This window comes from Lipotes vexillifer, unplaced genomic scaffold (genome assembly GCF_000442215.2).
Source record: "Lipotes vexillifer unplaced genomic scaffold, Lipotes_vexillifer_v1.1 scaffold919, whole genome shotgun sequence".
NCBI classification, from domain to species: domain Eukaryota; kingdom Metazoa; phylum Chordata; class Mammalia; order Artiodactyla; family Lipotidae; genus Lipotes; species Lipotes vexillifer.
In genome coordinates, this window is record NW_006775731.1 from 1,412,064 (window position 1) to 1,432,939 (window position 20,876).

Sequence of the window (20,876 nt, forward strand, 5' to 3'; positions counted from 1 at the left end):
CTGCAGAGGGAGGAAACAAATGACTGTCTCCTTTACCTATACTCTTAAAACATGTTTTGAGTCTGGTCAAGTTGCTAGTACTTGTCTAGTACTTGCTAGGGTTAGAGTTTTCTCTTTTACCATCTGTTTTCATGTATACAAGTTCTCACTTCGTTTTGGCCCTTTATATTTTTATTCAATTCAAGATTCATCTGGAAATTTTTTTTCTATACTCATTTGAAGTACCTCAGTTGTTCTGCTTAGGATTAACATTGTGGGGATTTCTTTCTGTAAGTTAGTTTGAGATGCAATGTGCTTTCGATTATAGGCTCAAGCTATTGTGTAAAGTCAAACCAACGTTGTCAAGGATGCTTTGTGAGCGCCCACTCTGGGAAATCCCACTACGAGGGGAAACAACATTGCAGTGATTATCCTAGAAAGAGGTATGGTCTCACTGTATCATTAACAGAAGCCCAGATGAGCAGCAGCAAAACAAATATCTACACTTTTTGCAAAGTAATTTAGCTTTAAAAAATGTACAGACTGGAGGTTGGAGATAAGGATGTCCATCCTAGAGGATGGCATAGTTAGTGGAAGCAATTTTAGCCCAGTCATTTTATAATTACATCCAAAAAGTCTTTATTTAATGACAACATAATATTTCTTCTTTTCAGACTTTATTATACCCTCTTCTATAACCTTTTGCTAGCTACAGTGAAGTTGCTAGAACACGTCTCTTGATATAAGTAGGGTTTTCAAATTTATTTTCAAATATTAGTGGTTTAAAACCATGAACTGCACACAATCCCTTTGTGTTACAGTAAGAAAAATGATCAGCACAGGCATTTTCTTCATTTAACTATGAAGTAGATGGAAGACTCTGAGTTTTAAACTTATTTGGCCATCTTCTTTTTCTTTTTTTTTTTTGTTTCATTTCTTTTGATACCACATCCATTTCTTATCTCTTCATTTTGCAGTAATAGAAGAAGCCTTAACAGTTGCAAGATTACATATTTATATCAGGGTTCAGACTGTGAATTCATTCTTTTCTAGGGAAGCAGAAAAATCATGTAAAAATGGTGACCACATGTTGACAGAATGCATGATTTAACAAAACCAAAGGCAATCATTTCAAAGAAAAATGTTTTATTTTCTGCCAGCAGAATATAATGGAGAGAAATTGGCTGGTATTATTTTTAAAAATTGCCCAAATCACTGTAGTTAGTGTAAAATTGTCTCTGGAACTATTTCCTGTAAGTTAACCAGACATATGATTGTATCTTTTATATTTTGAATACTGAAGCTCACATTTCAACTGTCTTGCATGGAGCCTATCAGGTATAATAACTCTTTGTAAAGGTGCTTCCTTTCCTCTTTTAGTCTCTTCCATCTAAACTTGTACCTTCATTCACCCCAAACTTAGAGTACTTATAGTTTGGGTCTTTCCAGAACTTTGAGCTTAATATTATTCACCAACAAATCAAGACCACGAGCTCCTCAAAACGTGCTGCCCCCACCTACAAAAGTTCAAGTGAAATTAATGTAAACATTGTTTACCTATTAAAAATTCTCCACACATTTCAGTTGAAAGATTTTATTTAACATGTGGTTCATAGGGCTTGCTGTTTTTTTCTTAGTACTTAAAGTAATTTCAGACCTTACACACTGGGACCCGCTTATGTTCGTGGGTATAGTAGGTATTATTAACAGCAAATCAGATTTATGTGTCAATGAAAGAATAATGCAGTTTGATATGATTCCAGTAGTCACATACCTTTGAGCAAGCTCTAAGGACATGAGTCACTCGATGGAATCTTGGTGGTTGTATCGCTCCTTTGCCAGTGATGTTTTTAATGGCCTAATAGGTACTGGAGGCGTTATGGTGGTTGCTTTCATGTCATTAATAGACCAGATCATCCTATGGGATTCAAGCCTATATTTTGGAAGAACTGTGGAGTTAGATACACAAGCTGAAAAAAGTATAAGTATTACTTGTCTTGAGGACAGATAGCAGTATTGCATTTGTGTCTACACAGTGCCCAAAATACTGGTGCTCCCCAGATATAGATAATGAGTTGATCTGGCTTTAGCCTGATGCTAGACAGCAACCAACACGTGTTTGTTGATTCCTTGTTCCATATGTTTGACATCCTGTGAGAATGTTTGAGGACCTTATACAATACATAGAAAAGTAAGCAGGCATACTTTAAAACGCAAGCTTTGCCATCATTTGAACCTCTCTTACCCACCAGTGAAAAAAAAAGTTGTAATTTATGTTGAAAACAGAGCTATAACTCTTCTATAAATGGTGTTCTTCTTTTAGCTAGGACAGCTGATATTCGTTATTATCCATAACTCAAGAGTAAGTGTTTCGTGCTCTGCTATGTCAGTTCTGGAGAAGACCCAGACTTTCCTTTGGAAAAGTGGAAATGAGAGTATTTCATTGTTATTAATCAGAAATTTTAGTTAAGCCAGTTTTCACGTGTTGTCCATGAGTTTAATAGCCATGCAATCTCATTGCATGGATTGCATAGGATTTCACATGAATCCTATGTGAAAGTTGGGTTGCATATTTACTTTTGGAGATTCTGTGACTGTATTGGATTCTAACAGGCTGAAGAGAGGGAGGAGGGTGGGAGGAGGACGCACCATTTTAAAACTGCAGAGAAAATGGGTAATAACTTTAATACACATCAGACATATTCCCAGCAGTTCCACTAATGTTATGTGACAAAAACACAAGTGAAAATGGAATCCTTAAGGGGAAAGATGTCCTAGAGAACAATCCCTTTGTTTTTCAGGTGACAAGACAGAGCCAGACATTAAATGTCTTGTCTGAAATTATAGAGCTATTAATGGCAGATCTTGGCCCAGAACCCAGGTCTCACATCTTATAGATCAGTGTTTGAGTATAATGAATAACTGATTTTCTCAATCATATTTTCCCTTAAATTGAATAGCTTCCTTATGTTGACCACCTGTACCTACTTAATTAACTCTACTTATTTTCCAGATGATCTGTCAGTTACTTTAGTCTAGACCTGCTTACAAATCACTCATACACACATCGTTTTCATCTGGGACTTCCCACTGATAGCATGAAGTGCTAAGGGGGACCTGTCTTTAATGGCTCAGCCTCTTCCTGACAAGGAATACAAGTATTCTGAGCACAGAGAGGTGGGAAACTCTTACTTTTCAATAGAAAATCCCTCTCTCGGAACTTCCCTGGTGGTGCAGTGGTTAAGAATCCGCCTACCAAGGCAGGGGACACGGGTTCGAGCTCTGGTCCGGGAAGATCCCACGTGCCGCGGAGCAACTAAGCCTGTGCGCTACAACTACTGAGCCTGCGCTCTAGAGCCCGCGAGCCACAACTACTGAGTCCACGTGCCACAACTACTGAAGCCCCCGCACCTAGAGCCTGTGCTCTGCAGCAAGAGAAGCCACCGCAGTGAGAAGCCTGCACACCGCCACAAAGAGTAGCCCCGCTTGCCGCAACTAGAGAAAACCAGGGCGCCGCAACAAAGACCCAACACAGCCAAAAATAAAATAAATAAATAAATTTAGAAAAAAAAAAAAAGAGAAAATCCCTCTCTCTTGGGAGTAGTAGAATTTCTTTGGCAATAACATGTTTTCATATGACCTCCACCTCACCTAAGCATCTATTAAACTGATGCTGTGAAAGTGCATGGATGGGTGGATCTTCAGGCAGTATAAGCCCCTCACCCAAATCTGTGCTATCCAAATGAGGACGCACAATACCTGTTGAGCTCATGTGAAAGCTGAGCACATTGACATGGAGTAAAGAGGCATTATTTTCCTTATTCCTGCTTTTCATGCACAAATTGTTTAGGAATTTAGGCAAGCTCATTTGTAACACACAGTATAAAAGACCTATACTTGATTTTGCATGTTAAGATATAAATCTACATTTAGCACATAGTACCGTATAAATGGATGCTTATAGAAATCTTTAGGGAACGAGTCAAGTTTGCTCTCATTTTCTGCTTGCCATATCGTTCACAATTTATATAAAATTTTGTAAAATCAGGAATTGTCTTTGTGCAGTTGAAGAATTTGGGGTGACTTTCCTCTGTAAGCATTGGCTGGGTGTTTTTTTCCCTCTCTTGTCATCATGGCCATACAGGTATTGATAACTATGCATCATGACCGATTTTTTAAAAACAGTTCTAAAGAGGCTTCTAAATGAAAGCTATAATTTTGTATTGAATTTTTAGTGACATGAGCAAATCACTTGCTCTTTGCCCTTACGGATTTTATAATGTCACCAGAGTTTATCAATAAAATTGTAGCCTACGGTTGGGCATACGCAATTCCTTATAGTATTGCATATATAGAAGGCAGCGGAGGGAAGCACAAATTGAAGTGTATCTGCTCTGGAAACATTCCAGCAGTGAGTGTGTGTGTGAGTATGTGTGTTTGATTTTTTCATTTCGGATCTACTCTACAGTCAATCCTAGAAGCTGCAGATGAAGAGTGGTGCCTGATCTCATATAGGAATTTTTTTTTTTTTTTTTTTTTTTTTGGAGGTACGCGGGCCTCTCACTGTTGTGGCCTCTCCCGTTGCGGAGCAAAGTCTCGGGACACACAGGCTGAGCGGCCATGGCTCACAGTCCCAGCCGCTCCGCGGCATGTGGGATCCTCCCAGACCGGGGCATGAACCCGTGTCCCCAGCATCGGCAGGTGGACTCTCAACCACCGCGCCACCAGGGAAGCCCAGGAATGTTCTTTTGTTTGCACCTGCTGTGAGTGAAGTTGACTAGAATTATGCCATTCTGATCCATTTCATACATCAGCAGACTCTGCACATAGACATCATGGCCTTCCCTTCCACCTGAGCTGTCAGCCTCCATCCGAGAGGGAGAAAGATACTGACTGAGATTAGGAGCAAATAGCCAGAAGGAAGTGAGAGGGCCCAGTAGGGGAAGCAGATGTGCTTCCCTTAATCGATGTATTTTTGTAACGATAAAATATTCATCTATTTAAAAATAAATACATAAGAGGACAAAAAACCCATACCCAGAAGCAGAAGAGATTCAGCTATAGGAAAACAGTAGTTCCAAAACTTTTATTGAATTTCAGGAGGTCTCTCTAGATGGCTGTCTTATTCTCTGAAACTTGTAGAGATTTAATAGCTCACCTTAATTTGTAAGTACCCTGCCATCTGAAATCTTTTCTCTGTGATCTCTTATGCATTCTCTTTAGAGCACTGCTTCTGTCCACTTTTTTTGTGTTTCTGATTACACATAAACAACACAGATCTAGCAAAGAGATGCAGTAATTATGTGAAGATCTGGGATTTCCCCTTAGAAATTTCCACCTGTTATGTTTCTGTCTGACTTGTGGGAAGGATTTACAGTGATCCGGTGTTCTGAATACGACAGTGTATGATTAATAAATGGAGATGACATGGGCTCTTGACATTTCTTTCTCCTTGCCTCAGTTTGGTACTCACTATAGCACCACTTCCAGAGCGTAGAAAGGGGAAGAGCTGTTTTGAGAATTTAAATATTTTTGTCAGGGAAGAATTTATGAGTATTGAGGTTTGGCAGGGAGAGAGGAGTATCTGGTTCTTCCCTTTCTCTTTTCCTTCCCTTCTTTACTATAAAAACATCCCAAGGACTGATTTACTGGGTAAATTTAATTTCAAGAGCAGTACTACTGGATGTGTTGTTTACTGTCTTAAATCATGACTTTTAAGGACATTCAGATCATCAACAATTGTCTTTCAACAAATACTTATTGAGGACACACTATACATGCAAGACACTGTCTCTCAACTTTATTATTGCACTGGTAACAACAGTCTTGTTTAGCATGCACTTTAAGAAATTGTCAACAGAACTTAATCACTCATTTTGGGGGGGGTGCATTCTGACTCATTTGGAAAAGAGCTGTTTTAATTTTTCACATCCTACTACTCTACCATTTTGATCGCTCTCTGCTATTTTAATTTTTAACGAAAGATTTTTTTATATATGATGCCATCATGGTGAACTGACTAAAATTTCAGTTGTGATTAAATGTTTGAAACTGCTTGGCTGAAGTGTGGTGAATGGATCTATGCACAAATATGCATATGAGTATTTTTAATTTTCTGAGCTACTTTTTTTTTTTTTTGCGGTAGGCGGGCCTCTCACTGCTGTGGCCTCTCCCGTTGCGGGGCACAGGCTCCGGACGCACAGGCTCAGTGGCCATGGCTCACGGGCCCAGCCGCTGCGCGGCATGTGGGATCTTCCCGGACCGGGGCACGAACCCGTGTCCCCTGCATTGGCAGGCGGACTCTCAACCACTGCGCCACCAGGGAAGCCCCTGAGCTACTTTTAATAATAGGTTAGATCTTATGGAATAGTAAGTGATCGAATTTTTTCCTGATTATTTATAGAAAATTTGTAAAACAGAGTAAAGTGAAAGGAGAAATTCTACCACTCTGAGAAAAATAACTGTTAATACAGTTTCTTTTCTTCCAATGTAACTTTCTGCATTTCTCTGCATTTTATGCTTCTTCCTCAATTCTTCATTGTCACCTGACTGCTATAGCTCTTTATATCCTATGCCTTATGTACCCCATAATTAAATCCTACTCTCAGGAAGGCTATTAATGGTGTTAAACCATAGATTGCTAGCTGCCACAGGCCAAATGAGACCCATAGGAGCCTGCAAAAAGTTGCATCTTTAAAATGAGATGCTCAATATTTTCAAACAATTGAAGATTTTAATTTTAAAAAATCTAGATTTCTGGCTTCTCTTAAGAAGGAAGACTTGGCAACTTTGGGTCCACATTGCCATCTAGTTAACAACTGTTTTTCCTGAATAATGTGTGCCCCCTGTTGGCTAGGCAAGTGCTCTCCAGTTGGCCATAGTCTACACCACTCCCTGTAACCTGCTCAACACTGAGAGCTCAGTTGCCATTTGTTGTCACGCTTGCAGTGCTTTCTCTCACCTCGTCCTCTTTATTCACTTGTATAATTTTGTTGGATTCTGCAGGTATTTGAGTTTGTGATCTCTAACTTAAATTCATTTACAGTAGACTAATAATAATTCAACAACAACAAAAAACTCTGACTCACTCTTCTTGCATATATGAATTTTATGAGAAGAGATATGACCAGATCCAATGAGTGATTCTCTGAGAGGGAAACTGTGTAGAAGCAAATGAGGGGGCAAAACTGAGGGGGAAGAAAACAGAGTTTGAAGGGCAATATATAAAATTCAGTCCCCTTAAAACAGTGGTGTGTTTATGTGAGCATGTGTGTGTGTGTGTGTGTGTGCATGCGCATACATGCAAGTGCACATGTACTTGTATGTATTTGAAAAGTGACTCTGGGAATTCCCTGGTTGTCCAGTGGTTAGGGCTCGGGCTCCGAGCTCCCAGGTTCACAGCCACGGGAACCAGACAGAGTTGCTGAATGGCTCTTGGTAACTCATTGACCTCCACACTATCCTTGTAAGTGCACTGTTGGGAAAGGCTACTGTTTTCAGAAGTGAATCTCAAGACTTAAGTGATCTTTTGTTGGCTGATAACTCAAAAGGAGACCTTGAGGGAAAATCTTTTAAGATGACTATCTCAGCCCAAACAAAACAAAATGAAATGCAGAGGACAGAAGGTGAATTTAAGAAAGGGCTCCTGTAAAGTACCTGTGGGTGAGTAGAAGGTTGCAGGATATCCATTTTGGTCAAGGACTGTATTGGGATGACAGGTCAGCGAGGAAGTATTCAACCATAGGTATACATTTTGTGTTTTTTTTTTAACTATTTGGTGCCTTATGGATTCAGATACTAAGGTTGTTTGTGGAGGCTTTGTTGTAAGGGCCAGTTGAGCAAATCGCTGCCTTCCCTTGCCCTGTTTCAATTAAACAGTCCCTTTTACTCAGCTTACAAATCAGTCATCATGTGCTTTCCTACATCTGAGAACTTTCTACCAACAGTTTGGATTCATGTTACTATTAAAGTTGTAATTATTCAATATCAGTAAATTCAGTGCTGACTTGCAACTAATAAGGTAACTGGGTCTTTTTAGTTTCATGTAAACTTGTATCATGATACAACCTTTTGTTTTTCCATGGGCAGCTTGCAAACTCATGAAATTAAAAAAATGCCTATTGATTTTACCCTTATTTAATTTAATGCTTTAAACATGTATTTTATACATTGAAATATTACCTACCTTTATCATCCTGTTACATAGTTACATGTGGCTCAGAATAACTTACTTGTAGTTTCTCCAAGTTAGATTTTAATGAGAGGACTAAGCATCTATCAAAGTTTTTCAAAAGAATGTAGGGTTTTGGAAGGACTTTGTTCCTGACTAAGTAATGGAAGCCTACAAATAAACAGGCATTTCCTATGTTGTCCTGCTTTATAAAGTACCTCAGTGAGGTATTATGACTTCTCCGATTAAATCTCATATGATAATCCCTGGCACATAAAAGTCTTGTCTGCTGCACATATGTAGTCTAATGCCATGGACCCACTGTACCACCGAGGGCCAACACCTGTTAGAAGTGGGAGGTGTAGCAGTCAATGAATAAACAATGATCCTGACTATGATAGTTTGGTCAGTGTTATAGAACTTAGTAGAGATCTCAAGATACCGTTAATTGAGGCAGCTTCTTAACCAAGACTTGAGTCAGGGTCTGAGATTTTGCTTCAGGAAGCCCATTCTGTGAAATATTTTGTGTGTTTATTTATCTGTGTTTTCTCCCAGGTAAGGATCTGCATCTGCCATCGGGTTGTCAAGGAGTTAGTGACACACGGAAAAAGTCAGTCATTAAATGGTAGCACACTCCATCCCCAACCAGGCAGCTGGCGTATTGTACACTGGGCAACACACTGCTTTGGGGTTTAGGGGGGGCCACAAAAGACACAGGAGCCCAGGCTGTCTGGCTGAAGGACTCAGTCATTTGATTGGAGACTCATGTGGGATAACTTGAGGAGGGATGAAGCCCTCTCCCAGCTTTTTCAATTCCAGTTCTCTTTTAGAGGAATGACCAAGCCAAGCATTTTCTCGAAATATTTTTCAGGCCCTACTATTGCAAGAAGTGGTGACAGGATGGCATTTGATAGCACTGTCAGGTAAACCATTTATTAAATGAAAAATACCTTTGAGCATCATAGTGCTTCTGAGGCTCAACTTAGAGTCCATAAAATTACATTTATGTTGGTTTTTTTCAAGAAGTAATTTTTATATTAAAAATACATGTTTATTGAAGAAACTTCAGAAATTATCTCCTGCCCTCCCCCACCTCCCATCTTCTGATACCCCTACAAGGAATTTCTACCACGTAGAAATTACCAATCTTAATATTTTGCCTTGTGGGAATTAATCCTGGTTTGGATATATTTTCTCTGTATATATAATTATGGATATATCGCTATAGTTGTCTGACCCACTGTACATGCTGCTTTATGAACTGCCTTTTATCACTTAACATATTGTAAAAAAATTTCCCCAGTCATTGAAGATTTGTTTCAACATCTTTGTTCAATATCTTGAGAATATTCCATAATTTGTTTCTAAAGTCTATCAAAGAGGCAGTGAATATTCTTTCAGAATATATTTATTTGCCTCCTTAGCTTAGGATATGTATTTCCCTAAGTGTTCTCTAGAAATTGTAACACTGTACACCCCTGGTAACTATATACTGTGCTTTTGGAACCTTGATGAGAGGTTAAATAAAAATACATGTCTTTTAAAAAAAATGTCAGTAAGGTAGGGGTAGGGTATATTGTCTCTTTAGACTGATGGACCTGTATTCTCAATTGTAGTGTTTAAAGAAAGCATGACCATTTCACTTATTTCTGTTAAAAATGCAGGCAGTTATAGTATAATGGTGTGTTCATTGATGTTAAGTAAAAGTGTGTGCTATTTGCAGTGTTCACATGACCATAACTTTCATTTTTCATACTTAAAGATCTTCAAACTTGTCAAACCATGCTTTCTCCTTTCCAACTTTCTCCTATCAAGCTTGAAAGTTTTCAAAAGCTTTCTTCCACTTGGTTGTGCTTTCAAAAGTGTTTGAAATCACACTTTAAAAAATTAAAGGGAAAAATGAATTTTCCCTCTGGAAAGGTCATGTGAATTTGAATTCCAAAGCGACTTAGTTTGGGACTTAGAGCAATTAACAGCAAATTTATCTACTCCAAATTGGAATGTGTTTATAAGCCTGAAAAAATGGGTTTATCGGAAATTTTATTAACGAATAAATGTTTTCATAACAATTATGATGGAATTTATATGGGTGATTATAAATTATATAAAACTTTATTGGCAACTTAATGGTTTTATAGATATAATTGGGAGAAGGGGAATCACGAGGACGTTATTGCTCTAGAGGCAGTGCAGTGCGGTGATGAGAAGGACATATTGGGGTCATCTTGCCAAGCTTCAGATTCTAGCTTCAGCTGTCATTGGCCTTGGGCAAAGTTACTTTCTCTCTCTGTGCTTTGATCTTCTTACTTGTGAGATGGGAGGCAATAACATTTCCAGGGTTACCAACTATTCTGGTTTGCCCAGGACCGTCCTGCTTTTAGCACTGAAAGTCTAGGATCCAGGGAAAGCCCTCCCTGAGACAAGAAAACTCCTAGTTTTGGGGGATGAGAGCAGAAAGTTAGAGGGAAGATATAAAACCCATTTAGTTGCCCCCCAAAATAGGGTCTGAAAGCAACACTGTTTTAGGGTCCAATATAATCAGCGGAGATGATCTGCTTTTCATAGATGCTGTTACTTCCCCCCATCCGCTTCTGATATTGGCAACCATGAATTAAATGGGATGATACTTAAAACACTTAAACCCTGAAACTTAGTAGACATTCAAAGATGTTTGCTTTTATGATTATGGTGCTAAATAAGATCAATGCTTTTCTTTGACGGTACTGAATAGTCTTAAAATGTAGAAACAACATGTACTTTCCTGTCATTGATACTATGAAAATTAGTACTATAGTTCCTTGGAGTGATAGAAATCCATCAGTGGCCCTTTAGATGGTCAGTAAAATGTCCTGCGGTCACAGAGTGCCCACTATTGCTTCTCATTTTGCCTTTCGGCAGAGATGCTCTGACCCTTTCAAATATCTAGCAGTAGACTTTCCTCTCAATGTGTGCTCACGACTTGTGGTACTGCTAATGGAAGTTACACATGTGCGCTCACCGGGATGAGAAAGCCTTTATCCCACGTCGGGCAAAGACCCGTGATCCTGAATCTCTTTCTAAACTTCAGACCTGAAGAGAGCAGTGCAGGGAATTGCTGCTTTCTCACTAGCTTCTTCAATTTCCTTTTAATTGGAGCCTGCAACCCAGGTTCTTGTAACTTCAGAGGGATGAACAATACAAATAGGGCGAGAGAGAGACATGGACATATATACACTAACAAACGTAAGGTAGATAGCCAGTGGGAAGCAGCCGCATGGCACAGGGATACCGGCTCGGTTCTCTGTGGCTGCCTGGAGCGGTGGGATAGGGAGGGTGGGAGGGAGGGAGACAAAGAGGGAAGAGATATGGGAACATATGTATATGTATAACTGATTCACTCTGTTATAAAGCAGAAACTAACACACCATTGTAAAGCAATTATACCCCAATAAAGATGTTTAAAAAAAAAAAAAAAAAAAAAAAGTTCTTACCAGTGTAATCTACCTGATTCTGAGAACTCTTTTGGTTCAGTTTGCTGAAGTGTATGTAACCAACGACTATGCCCTTGGAGCTCATACCGTTCCCTCCCATAAGGCTACTTCTCTATCCCAATATTGGCCAATCAAAATCCCACCACCCATTGGTTGACTACACTGAATATATCCTTCGAATGGGCCACGACGCAGGGTGGGATAGGGAGGGTGGGAGGGAGGGAGACAAAGAGGGAAGAGATATGGGAACATATGTATATGTATAACTGATTCACTCTGTTATAAAGCAGAAACTAACACACCATTGTAAAGCAATTATACCCCAATAAAGATGTTAAAAAAAAAAATTAAGATCTGGGTGCTTTCCAGGAATGGCTCAGCTGAAAGAAAATTTTTTTTTCTTTTAATACAGTTGTGGCTATTCACAAATCACATGCAGTTGCCTAACGAGTCCATATTTGCTTCTGAGGTTTCACATTTGCAAACTACACTGCTGAGAAAGTAAGTGATGTGTTCACCCACCTCTGGTATGAGCTGACTGATTTAATGTACACAACAGATAAATACTAGAATAGTCAAAATTCTAAACCAGTAGCACAGAACCTTCAAATACAAATATCTTACCCTTGTTCAGGACATTCATTTCTCCCCAAGAATTCTTTTTAATGTATAAGACTTCAATTTATGTTTAAGAACTAGTAAACTATAGCAGTTTGACAGCCATTCACACTTAATTCTGTGCATTAAACCAACAGCATTCTTTTCCACAAACATCCATTGTTAGGACAATGCGCTCAGACAGAATTTATGAGAAATGGAATTATGTTACCAAGGAGATAGCATTTACTATAATGAAGAGTAGATCCTAGAAAATGGCCCCTTTTACAGCAGCTCAGAGCAGAGCCACAAAAGCAATTGATTGGTCTTGGCATTTAGTCTTATATCAGCTGTGTCATCCATAGCTTCAGGAGAGAGAACACTAATCTAAAGTGACATTTCTGTTCTGGCGGGCTTTTCTGCCCTGATGAAAGCAATTACTTCATTCCTAAATGATAATTTGCAGGAGTTTCAACCACTTTAATTGATAATTTTTTTTTGTTCTGAGTTCAATTGTGAAGTGATTAGCTGATTTGGTAAATAGAAATTTAAGGTGTGAAATATACAAGTTGCTTCAAGGTAAAGTGCTATTTATTGGGTGGAGAGAAATTACTTGATAAAGCTGCAAGATTTTTTTTCATTATTATGGAATTGCCAGTTGCATAGCTTAAAGTTCTGGGGGAAAATGAAGAACAAAACACTTTGATTCAGGAGGTTTTTGGCAGACACCAAAGCATACAATGAATAGTTTGGTCTTGCTGTGGTTCATTCAAGGGTTATTTGAATCAAGGTGAACATTGGTTGAAAAGGATTGCGCGGACCTCTCAGCTTTCTTTATTACTATTCTAATGACTCATTCTGGAATTAAATCCTCTTATTTAAAGTGTTAAGAATAAAAATGCTCATTGGCTAAAACCAATTAATTTAATTATTAAGTTCAAACATACACAAGGCATTTTCTGAAGATGAGGGAAGGCATTCAGTTGAATGGCTTTAATTACTCTTTTGATCTATTTTACCACAAGTCAGAAATGGGTCACGATTATTCAATCAGAATATATCTTAGTTTAAACATTTTAAGGATGCGTCTTGACTTTGATACTCCGTTGAATGTTAGCAGTTGCAGATGTTTTTTTTTTTTTTTTTTTTCCTTGCGTTATGCGGGCCTCTCACTGTTGTGGCCTCTCCCATTTGCGGAGCACAGGCTCCGGACGCGCAGGCTCAGTGGCCATGGCTCACGGGCCCAGCCGCTCCGCGGCATGTGGGATCTTCCCGAAACGGGGCACGAACCCGCGTCTCCTGCATCGGCAGGCGGACTCTCAAGCACTGCGCCACCAGGGAAGCCCAGTTGCAGATGTTTTTGACACTGGTTTTAAGCAATCAATTTCATGATATTTTCTTACATGGGGGAAAAATAATGGTCATTTCACATGTTAAATGAGAAAAATAAGGCAAGAATGAAGGTCAGACTGATTTAGCACATCAAGCAGTCTTTGTCAGCCAAGCTTAATATATCCTGAGTTTGTGGAGCAAATGAAATTTTGCTGCTATGTTACACTTTGCTTCCAAACAACCATTACAACCGGTTTTATATATTGTGTGAGCATCAGACCATCAAACAGTGCATCTTTACTGACATGTTGCTGCAGCGATGATCTACAGCAGCAATCTGCCATTTATATAAGGGCAAAATGTGCATCTATATTTAGTTGTGAAATTGGCCTATTATACTCTTGATGTTTACAGAGGCTAACATAAATTAATGATGACAGCTATGAGCAGTGCATTAGTTAAGCAGCAGAGTTCTTACCTTGAACTTGAAGGGTCCAGTTTTTACTTCCAGCATACACTGTACTGCTTTCTTCACACATTAAAGGAAGGTTTCTGAAATTATTACCTTTTCTTGAAGAGCATTAAAAGACTTCAATTTGTGAATTATGTTGTACATAATCCTACCAGATAATAGTTGTTTATGCTTTTCTCAATTATATTACCTTGTAAGAATGCTGATATTTACCATCACGGGGGGAAAAATACTTCTGAAAGACTTTTATTCTTTGCAGTTGGCTGATTTGATTGACTTTGAACTCTATGTGATGTCAGTGTGTGGTGGGCTGTTTTACTGAAAGTAACGAAGGAAGGGCAAGCAGTGCTTATAGAATCTTTACTGTAGTTTTTCCCTGGGAAGTCTCCTCATTCAGCTCATGTCAGGGCAGGTGTAGGTACCGGAGTAACTATAGGTCTCACCGTTAACTATGACCAGAGATCTGACAAGTTAGCAGGTGTTCAAAGCTTCATGAGTTAAAATGCTGCAGCCTTTGATGAATTTTTGATGGCTGCATTTTTAATACAGGTCGACATTCTTCCTTTGAGGCTGCATGCCAGATTAATTGATAAATAGTAGAAGTCTGTAGTGCTGGGTTCTCCTAAGCAAAACAAGTAGGAAAATCCATAAAAACCTGCCTGTCCGGCTCCTTAGAAGTACTTTAAAAAGGTAAAATTTAATGACCCTACCTTTCCTTTCCCCTACAGTTAGACGAACAAAACCTGCCGTGTTCCTTTTTTTTTTAAAATAAATTAATTAATTTATTTTGGCTGCATTGGGTCTTTGTTGCCACACATGGGCTTTTTCTCTAGATGTGGCGAATGGGGGCTACTCTTCGTTGTGGTGCACGGTCTTTTCATTGCAGTGGCTTCTCTTGTTGTGGAGCACAGACTCTAGGTGCGTGGGCTTCAGTAGTTGTGGCTTGCAGGCTCTAGAGCACAGGCCCAGTAGTTGTGGCGCAAGGGCTTAGTTGTTCCGCGGCATGTGGGATCTTACCGGACCAGGGCCAGAACTCGTGTCCTCTGCATTGGCAGGCGGATTCTTAACCACTGCGCCACCAGGGAAGCTCTCCGTGTTCTTTTATAAACTAGTTATTGTATTCTAAAAGTTTACATGAAGGTGTTAAAGCTGAGGCTTAGAGAGAGGATTTTTGTGTAAGAGAGTGTGGATCTGTCAGTAATGTCCATATAAGAAGCCATTCCACAAATATAATTATAAATTGTAAAAAAAATAACTGATAGAAATCTATGCTATGAAGAAGTCATCAGAGAAGAAACATTTGATTAAGTTGACTTACTTCTGTTGTTCCTCTGTGACAATTATTACTTTTGCTCTGTTATATTCTGTAAATCTCTAGCTATATTGTTTCCGTAATCATTATCGCCATTGCTGTGAAGTAGGAAACCAAATAATCAATTTTGCAAAACTAAATTTTACAAAAGGCCAGCCATAAAAGATAACTTACCTCTTTTAATTTAATGAGTCATCACATCCAAAATTATCTGTTTTGTCCACCATGGACAAGTGGCTCAATGAAAAATGGACACCCTTATCCAGCTCTGTGGCAGCTTCAGAGAGATTATAAGTCCTGAGTCAATTTCATAATAATGGCTTTGTGATATGGCAGTACCTATGTTTTTTTTTAAGTTTTTACCTTTTTTTTCCTGTCTCATTGCTGGCTCAAGTAAAGTTTCATGATTCAGCCTTGCCCCCCGATGCGGAGGCCAGAGCAGGAAATGCTGCTGCGCTTCCAAGTTTCTTCCCTGCTCCAGATGGTCTGGCTGAGCTCTCCATGGTCCTGGATTTGGGGCTTTGCCCAACATTAAAGAGAACTTTCAGATTTGTGATGTTTTGGGAGATACTTTGAAAGATCTTCTTCCTGCTAGGAGTACCACATATACTCTTTCTGACTAATAATAATCATTGCAATTTTCAAGTCTTCCATGGAAGCTTTCGCCATCTTCCTGAGTAACCCGTTCCCTTAACTACTGTTTGGATGTTCAGTTTTCTGTGTAAACAAAATTGCCTGTCTTACCATTGAATGCCATTTTTTTCTACTTTAGGGAACTAAAAAATGGCCCCTTATTATTCTTAGTACAGGCAATCACGTATTTATAAACATTTAACCTTCCATTAATGAGACATATGTTTTATTTTTTATTTGAATGAGTTATTGAGTATACCTGTGGTGTAAAACAGATAGACCATAGTCATAAGGAGGACCATAATGAAAAATCAATATCTCTGCAATCAAGTAGTTTTATTTAACTGAAGTACATAATGTGGTATATCAGAACCAGTGGATAGAAATCATATTGGTGAGAACAGAGTGTAAGTTATAAATGGACCTTAGAGCATAGAACAGTCGGTGTGACCTGAGCTTAGGTTTTCATTTAACACATCTTATACAGTATTGCTGTGTGCCAGGCACCACTGTAAATATTTTACAAAAATTACCTCACTTAATTTCAAGAAGAACCTTATGAAGCAGATAGTATTATCATCCCATTTCACAGGTGAGAAAAACTGAGGCAAAAGAAGTTAAGTAAATTGCTCAAGTTTACATAATTCGTAAGTTATAGAGTCAGGATTTAAATACAGGCAGTCTGGCTCTGCAATCCACACACTTACCCTCTGCCTTCCGCTAGTGTGGAGGACATGCTGAGAGAGGCAGCAGACAGAACTTAAAGAAAGTGAGAATCGTGAGCTGAGAGAACATGGAAGGAGTTTCAGAAATCAGCAGTTTAGGGTTGTCACCAAGCAGAAGTCAGGCCTTTGATTTAATTTCTACTGTCACTCTATGGGAAATAAAATTTACTAAAAAATGAAGGTCACAAGTGGCAGTTTGAGAGGACAATGAGGAAAACAAATAAGTATGCAGAATTATAAAACTGTAACCAGAGTAAAAAAAAAAAAAAAAAAAAAGAGGCTGCTGGTTAAAGAAAATTACAAAGAATTGTGGAGGAATAAGGTAATAATCAGATGTGGTACTAGGATCAAAACAGTTGGGCTTTTGTCCCCAGGGAAGTTTTACAATTACTGTAATAATAGTTAATGCTTATATAACGTTTACAACATGGTGGGCATTTAACACTTGACATATATTAGCTCAATTACTCCTCTGAGCAATATTGTGATGTATGTACTAATATAATGTCTGTTTCCCAGATGAGGAAACTGAGGCCTAAAGAAGTTGAGACACCTGTCCAAGGTAGCCCAGCTAGTAACTGTGTGATGATGTGAATACCTACAGTCTGGCTACAGAGCCCCTACTCCTAACTCCTGTGCTTCCAAGAAAGTTTAAGGAAGGGTTGACTATATTTTAAGCATTCTTAAGTCTTTCCAACGTATTAAAATTCTTAGTTGTAAAACTCTGAAGTAGACTCTACCACATTTAGAGCTTACAAACTATCTTAACTGTTATCATATTATTGACCAGAGATGTATTAATACATCTTTTGTTACCCAAACGTTATTGACCAGAGATGTATCAATATCACTTACATAACAAATTGCCGGCCACAGGCATTAGTTTCCACAAAAATCCCCCGGTTAATAATAAGTTAAAATTTAGAATTGTCCAAGGGGTTTACTTTTTTTGTGGTCTACAATATACTAACATGAAATTATCATGTGAGTCATTGCAGTGGTCCCAGGAGATTTGCCAAATACTCCTTGTTTGTCATTCTCATGATCTAAGATGATAAAATTGAGGCTCAACTTAGTGACTTAGAATTATAAGTGGCCTACAGTGGCTAAAGTGGGTCTCATAACTCCTTCATTGGGACTCTTTCCGCAAAATATACAACTTGCCAAAGGAACTTAAAATAGATGGGAAGATTTAAAAACTCACTTTACATTTACAAGCACTGACTGCTAAATCTTCATTCTTAGTAATCTTTTTTGATTGCTTGTCAGCTATGCTTTAAAGATATAACTATAGAATGTAAAAATTGTTTCAAAGTGTTGAATGGAAACATACATAAAATAATATTATTTTAACCAAGGTATTTCTTTAGGATAATTCTAGCAACATCAATGGCAAAAAGAGGGCAGAATCCAACTTTATAATCCTTATATGAGGAAATTCTATACATTAGATTATTATTATTTTGGTTGGGTGCTGGGCCCCTTTTGAAAATCTGAAAATCACTTACCATCACCCCCAAAATATACACATATATAGATAATTTTGCCTATGATTTTCAGATACGTGCGTGTGTCTGTGTCTTTGGAAATGGTTGTTGATTTTGTTGCCGGTGGTGGTAATTATTAGTGAGAATGATACTGTCGTCATCAAAGAGAGTTGAAATTTTGATTTGTGGAGGGTTTTCCGTTATTCAGAGTCCAAGTGAAAGAACATTAAAGCAGTGGGAAGTTCGGACCCAAGGAGTATTTACTGTTCAATCGTATTTTAGGTGGCAGAGATCAGGCCATAACATTCACTCACATATAGTCAATCCATTCTTTAGTATTTAGAAATGCAACCATAATGTTTTGGTTTAGAACAGAATGTATAAATGCAAATTTATTTTAGGTTTTAATGTCGTCCTTAATTCAATTTGAGAATTACTTGTAACTAGGCTCTGTTTCACAAAAGCAGCCAAAAGATCAATCCACAATCTGTCCTTGTCTTAAGGACTTTAGCTTCATCTATTGTATCAGCATCTCCACAACCTTTATAATCCTTTAACCGTATTTTATCGCTGTTGCCCTCAAAACCAGTTACTACTTATTACAGACACAGTGCTATCATTCGGAAAGTCTTCTGTACTATGGTGTCAGCATAATGATGTGATGTGGAAGTCATGGAAACCCATTGTTATTAAGATTATAGCTAGGACGCTTACTCCAGTAGGGCAACACAGTTGTGGGTTAGAGAGTTTTTTAAAGAGGGGAGCGGTAGAGAAGAGAAAAATGACAAGGAGGTAGTATGGGAACACAAAGTAAGTGGTATTTTAGAAAAGTCAAGTGTCAGAGCGCAATGTCTAGGCAAGGCACCCCAAAGCCTTAGTGTCCACATATTCCCCTTCTTTGAGTAGACAGAAGGAGTCATCTCCCCTCTGCCTCACCCCTGGAGCTCATTGGGTTGATCCCTGTGATCTTGGGCTTTGCCTACCCTTAGGATTAGTTTTTTTTCCTTAGATTATTGATAAGCCTATGCAGAGATATCAATTTCAGAATAACCCACTAATCCTCTACTTGCTTCAGTTGAATAGAGAAATTCCTAGTGTGAATATTAGTAATATTAATTAGATAACAAGTGAATCCATTTGAGATCACAAAGTGACATGTGTAAGTAAAATTATATATAACATCCATGTAAAACTTCTGGCAAAATTGGCCTCCCAAATTATTACCCAATTGCAAAATGAGTCCCTGCTCCATTATTGACCAAATGGCATGTTCTGTTTGGCTCGCATGATTTTTAAAAACGCCAGTTAGTTAACATAAAATTAACACATAACATAAAATTGGAAGTGCTATGTAAAAATTCAGATTTTGTTTTCTAGAAATAGCAACAGCAGAAATCTGGCAACACTAGGCATGCCTTCCCCCAAAGCAGCACACGCAAAGCTGAAACGGTGTGCGCTTTCCTTTGCCTGGGCTTTCAGCCTCCACTTCTCCACAGGTGGCATCAGGCCCCTTTACTCATTGACATTCCCTGCCTTCACCCTGCAAGCCCTTGAGTTTGCAGCCCCTGCTGTACAGCTCCATCATAGTCACTTACTGGACCAAAAAGAAAAGAAAAAAAAAGTAAGTTCAGCCCACCTTCTGGAGTAGTATTCGATTACAAGAACACAAAAAGAGCAAAGCATTGAACTTGAACCACTGCACTCTACAAGTGGTAGAGAAAACATGTCAAATGACATAGTTCTTTCGGCACAACTGACTTAAATGGTGTTAGATTACTTTTATTATATAGAGGGAGGGCTATGAATCATTGTTGTATCCTAAGATGTTGACCTGGGTCCTGTATACTTATACTTTATCAGATTGTAAGGCATCTCTTACTTTTATTGACATAATTTTCAACAAGCCACACTGAGCATTTAAAGAAGTGAATGGAGGCCAGCTAAAATTTTGGGAAATAAATGGCATAACATGTGTTTTCCTTATAAATTAGTGATGTTTCTGCTTATCACCAACATTAAGACAAAAGTTTGTCACCTGTGACTGCTTTGACTCTGAAAATGATAGCATTAATTTGTCTAGTTCTGAGAAATACATTAGTTAGCTAATGTAGAATATTTTATTAATAGAGTGAACATGAAACTGGTAGGGGTGTTAGCCTAGCAAGTATTTGACCATAGCATTATGGCATTACTTAAATCACATAGATATTCAATAAGATACCTGAGATGTCTGCAGTGAAAACAGTGTTTCCACTATGAACAATATCAGATGTGGTCTAAGGTAATAGGGAATGTTACTGCTCATATTAAGAGATTGGAGCCACACCGCTGGACTCATTTTAATCTATTCCTCTGGTCTTGCTTCCTTCTTATTTCTCTTTCTTGATATTTTGTAATGGGAAGCCAGAATGCTAGATTCAAAGATTTAAAATGCCTTCAAAGTCCAATTAAATGGATACTTACAAATGATGTTAATAATACCTTGATACTATAAATGTTATCCAATTATTTATCATCACAGTCTGATTTTGAATTTATTTTTCATCAGACACAAAACGGAGCAATTCAGAGTAGGTGCACTTCTCCTGTCAGATGCCCACCACACAACTTCAGTTGCGCTAGATTCTGCCCTCAGCAATGTGAGCAAACTTCAAACAGAAATGTACATGAATAGTTAAAGGAAAATGCTGGATCCCACC

At 38.4% G+C, this 20,876-nt stretch overlaps 1 protein-coding gene across 1 annotated transcript in view; it reads left to right on the forward strand.

Annotated features, from left to right (window-relative positions):
• The window catches only part of LOC103076417 (neuronal PAS domain-containing protein 3-like), a 279,370-nt gene that overhangs the window by 14,966 nt on the left and 243,528 nt on the right, over positions 1-20,876 (forward strand). The gene's annotated exons all lie outside the window — the stretch shown is intronic.